At 37.5% G+C, this 5,515-nt stretch overlaps 1 protein-coding gene across 1 annotated transcript in view; it reads right to left on the bottom strand.

The window, feature by feature from the left end:
• Nucleotides 1–5,515, bottom strand: part of ctnnd2a (catenin (cadherin-associated protein), delta 2a) — a gene marked incomplete in the record, with an annotated part of 121,108 nt that overhangs the window by 49,216 nt on the left and 66,377 nt on the right.

The following is a 5,515-nucleotide window of genomic DNA, read 5'->3' as shown; positions in this document are numbered from 1 at the left end:
AGAGAGAGAGAGGGAGTGAGTGAGATACAGATACCGGGGAAACCTGGCAGCTCTCCCTAAACTAAACAATTGAAAAGGGAACATTAAAATTCTGGATACATCTCAATCTGTGCCCCGAAGGCTCGCTTCAATCTAAAGCACTTGACTTGTGTCCAAAAAAAGAGGAAGTGGAAAAAAAGCAGCTTTAGTCAGACAGTCGTTGCCTGAACTTCACAGCCAACACACACACCAACGCTGCTTAGATAATTTGACAGTATTGTTACATTTATTATTAGCAGCTTTGCCAATATGATGCAGAGAAATAATGAATACAATTTTAATTGAACTGGAGGTACAGGTGGGTGGTGTTGGGTTGGATTTGTTTGGGTTTCAACATGGAGCTGTGTTAGATACGGAGACACTCAGTACCAGACACTGACTCATTTCCCTGTGTCAATAAAATAAATATGAAACTGAGGTGCGTAGCATAAGCTAGGCTGAATATTGTATTCTCCTTATAAATTCCTCTTGGAACAAACTTTTACTCCAGTACATATATATAAATAAATGTATGAACATGCATAATGAATTACTATATATAAAGCATCCAAAATGCTTCACAACTTTAAGTATAAGAAGACGTAAATGGTGCATTATATCAACACTCAATTCAAAGAATGAACAGATGCAGCTGAAAGTTGATGTGACTTCACAAATTACACAATTTAAGGTCATGAAAAGCATACAAAATTGAGAAATAGGTAATAAGATTTGAAATTGATTAACAACAAACTAGGAGAAGAGATTATGATGACATACAGTATATAGGCTACTGTATGGTGCTGTGAAGATAAAATAAGTTCATTTTACAAAGACAGCTTCATTAAGTTCCTCAGTTAATCTTCTGCTCATAAATAGCCTTCACTGAAATATAAAGCGAGTATAGAGTGTGTATCATGCTGTAGACAGCCTTTAGGGAAATCAATGTTAGAGCCATAGTGTAGTAAGTGTGGGTCTAAATACCCAAGAGACAAATGTATCCACGAACTCGGAAAAACTTATTGTCACAACCACTCAGTGCATTTCCACAGCATAGTCACAATCTGCAAAATAATTTATTGTCATTTCAGTTCATAGTGACAATGGAAGACAGTAACGTCCTCTAAAAACACATGATACTGTCACAATTAATTAGCAGTGGTAGTTGGAGAAAGGGAATGCATTGCTCAGGGGAGGCAGGTACACTTAAGTGGGTGACTGTGTGGATGTTTGGAGGTTTTTTTACTGGAGTACATCCTCTGGTGGTCATATTGGAGGCTACAATTGTAAACGAGCATGAGCGGGAACAGCTGTTTGTGATTTCATAACTACCTAGCGGTCTCAGTATTCATTTCTGTGCTTCTTTTTACTGAGAAAGGCTCAATATCTCACTAAAGGAACCAATCCGCCATTGTGTTTACCATATTTGTTAGCTTACTAAATGGCAGAAAGTAACACTTTACCCAGTAGTTTTAAACATAAATATCCTGATATTATTGACACAGGGGCTAATTTTATGTGGCTTGTACAGCAGCTGTATTTTAACAATAACATTATCAAACCACAAAGCTCCAATTTGTGGGTGAGTCTTGAAAAGGGACTAGGGAACTAGGGAGTAAAATAAGGCAATAACAGAGTAAGCAAAGTTTGCAAATATAATTTCATTGTGGCCTTAAGCTACAATACTGTGTGAATATACAACGACGGCTTTAATGATTTCTCGGTATTTATTGATTTATTTGATTTATTAGTTGTTTCACATTCAACTTTATTTAGGAGCAATACTGCGTTGAACTTCCATTATACTGCCTTTGATAAGAGGATATGGGTGCAGACAATTGGCAAAACAGAGAACAAGAAATCAAAAGAATTAACAAACCAATTATTGAAGTTTGGTAACATGAGTTTAAACATATTTCTTTAAAGATATAATGTCAAAAAAGTGTATGAAACAGACAATAGAGGTATGAACGAAGAGACAATGCATTGGTATAAATGAATAAGTTCATCCATCACGGCGGCATAATACAGAGATCACAGACGTTTCACCAGTCTATGAGGTCAATCATTTATTGTACTGATGAGAAAGAAAGAAAAGAGAGAGAGAGAAGAAGACACAAGAACTCAATTAAAACTTCACGTTCACGGCTCTCCGCTTCCAAGAGAAGGTCAAGTCATTTTCACCCGCTTTGAATGCTAATGGGCAAACAAGCACACGATGGAAAACCCGCTTAGCAGAGACACAATTCTCTGTTGAGTCGATATAAAACAACAGAACAGTGAAAACACTTCACCTTGACTAATGTTTAAGCACCAACGACAGGAGGTGGGTGGGTGAGAGAGGGTGGGTTATTTATTTCTTTAATGCTCAGCCTTGAATATGCTGACTTCTACTAAGAAGATTTTTTATCTGATGCCTTATCATGGGTGGAGGTGAAGCCACCTGGCTGTGCAACATAAAAGTTTAACTAAGAGAACTTTCACGAAATGGGAATGTTTGCCTGCATACATGTCATACATTGTCAAGGCAGAGCGCTTGAAAACTGAAATGCCCTCCCCTCCACTGTATACACAGTGGATTGGACAATAATTAACAGTTCTTAACTAAAAATGTGAAAAAAATGAGACTTGAAGGCTCTGTGACTGACATTTAGCATGCTCCTGTTACTCTATTGTAAATCTTCTCCCCTGACACCTATCACACAGACAGAGCCTTAATTTGAGAGCTTTCCGTGGGTCAAGACAGACACTGTGGGGACTGAATCCTTTCTAAATATAGCTTTGCACAGCTGGAACAGAACATGCAGGCTCAGCTTTTCTAAGATTGGGCTATTACTACTTTAAGTCTGGACATTGTGCTGAAGAATTGGTTTTAAGGCCAGGTCTTGTAGTTGCATAATTATGCAATTGCATGTCCCATTTCCTGCCCAAACTGTATTTAAAACACAACGAGTTAGAATAACCTTTTGATATAAATTTGACATTTGCACAACAGCCACATATTTTTTCAGATTGAAAAGTCGCAGACCTGTGAATGATGTATTAATCCAATCAGGTGTAGGAAGAGTTTCTTGGTTTCATCCATGGTCTTGCTAAACAATAATGAGTGAGGTCATCTCACAATGGAATCCAATAATGTTTGTTAAATAGAGAGCAATTCTGTGCGCTTCCATGCACCAAGATATTACGAACTATATAGTGTATAGGAGATGTTTATGTACTCTCAATACATTCCATGGTCTCTGTCTTTCCAGAGCTTGTTAGTATCACATAGTGGTTTACTGACATGCCATGCAAATTCCGGTGCAATAGTTTAAATACCTAGAAATTAAAATGATTCTGATGCTGTACTATGTCATGTCCACAAATATACTGGCTGCCTGTTTTGCACTGCTTAATAGCTGGTGTCCATCTGGACACACTGCCCTGGAAAAGCCTGTACACAGCTGCCCCATGGACTGGAGATGAACATTGCCATGTGTGTGTTTTGTGTTCATGCATGAAATAATTTGATTGTGTTTGCGTCTGGATCAGTGTGTGTGCTTGCTGCCTGTGCACATGTGCTTGTTAGTCTAGTGGTTCTGTAATGAAGCATTAAATATTGTGCCTTTCTGCAACACGCCTTTCCTTCTGTGCTAGTTACTGACTAACACAGTGAGGCCAGGATTTCTTATGCAGAAAATAGCCTGATAACTTTTTTCCCTGGGTGTAATGTGTCCTCAGGCATTTGCACATCTTGCTGTGTTGCGTCGCAGAATATTTAGATAATGCTAGCTTGTTTGTTTGAGTCAGCTTTTTCAATCTCACAAAAGGGATTCATGGGGCCTGGTAACATAATCTGCGCATATGGTTATCGCTCAGACAGACAGAGAAAGACAAAGAGAGAGAGAGACAGATAGAGTGAGAGAGGGAGGAGAACAGATCAGATGGCATATTTCATAAGAAGATGAAGGATGAGTGGAGAAGGTGACATTTTAAAGCAATGTGTGTGTGCATCAACTCCAAAAAACACTTTGCCGAAAGAGGGCATGTGAGCTTTGCTGGTTTTCAATTACTTCTATGTGTGTTTATGTGAGCGTGTGTGTGTGTCTGTGAATGTCCTTAAATTTAACTCGTAATCTTGACTATTTAACGAGTCCATTACACGCTTACACTTCATCCTATCTGATGTCACTCCTCATTAATTCAGTCTAAGTCATTAGCCTGCATCGTTAAATAATTACCTACTGAGCAAAAAGACACAGAACTTGATTAAACATCCCATTCAGAATTTAACATTGTTATTTTAACTGCAGTTAAGTAACAGGAGAGTGCCATTGGTGCCAGGACTAAAGAGCAAGTCATTCCCTGACTTTACCCTTAGAATGTTTTGTTCAGAATACATTGGGTACTAGTCCTAATAGTACAGTTTTCCATTAAATGGTAATATTAATTATATATTAATAATTTATGTCTTCCTGAAGCATGATAATTAACATTTGGCTTATTCTTATTGGAAATTTTGGTAGGACACATGGAGAGAAGCATGGAAGTGTTGTGGTATGAGCGCTCTTTCACAAATTAAAAACAAATTAAAATGTTTATTGGAGCGCTCTAGGCTAGCATGATTACAAGTACAGAAAGACACAAAGATCTTTTTTTAAACATGTGACAACAAAAAATAAGGGAATGAAGAAACTTAAAAAAAAAAGCTGACTGAATTCAGTGCATGTATAGGGCACTGCAATTAAAGATGTTGCAGAGGTAGAGAAGACAAAACACCTTGTCAGCTCACACTGTTCAGATCTCACATGGTCTTGGTTAACTTACAGAAACTGGGTTATGTAAGAACTTTTTAGAAAATTTAGGACTGGTAACCATTTACATTCTTATAGTAAAAGACTCTTTCATTAGGGGCAACCCCTTGACTTAGGGGTTGAGATGCTGGTCATGAACTGCAATGTCCCAGATTTGGCCTTTGTTGCATCTCTCTCCCTCTCTCATTTCCTGTCTTCTCTCTACTGACACTGTCTAATACAGACATAAATAAAGGCATATTATCTTTAAAGCCAATGCACTGGGGACAGATTAGCTTTTCTTTTTACTTTACTGAAATTACATACAAGTTATGTGCCTTGCTTAGGGACTAACATGTCATATCCTACCTAACTTTTCCAGTTATTATCCAGTCTAGCATCCTGTCAAACATTTTTATCATTAAATCTGTGGGCTACAAACTATCTGCTTTGATTGACTGATTAATATTGTCAATTCGACCAAAAACAAAAATACTATTTGAATATTGCAATGCTCTGATTTGTATATGCCTAGTGTCTTTTCACCAAAGACATGGCTAACTTGTTATCTATGCAGTTTTCAATCAATTTGAATTTTAAAGTGTCCACTATTGCAACCGAAATTATGTTAGCATCAATGTTGTCACTGTAATTACTGGTGTAGTGGTGTAATGGTAATGCAAAAAATACACAAAGCATCAAAGTGTATATGATCACAGTAA

The sequence above is a fragment of the Morone saxatilis genome, unplaced genomic scaffold (genome assembly GCF_004916995.1).
Source record: "Morone saxatilis isolate NCDOM2014 unplaced genomic scaffold, NCSU_SB_2.0 Contig0, whole genome shotgun sequence".
NCBI classification, from domain to species: domain Eukaryota; kingdom Metazoa; phylum Chordata; class Actinopteri; family Moronidae; genus Morone; species Morone saxatilis.
This window is presented reverse-complemented; position numbering and strand designations above follow the sequence as displayed.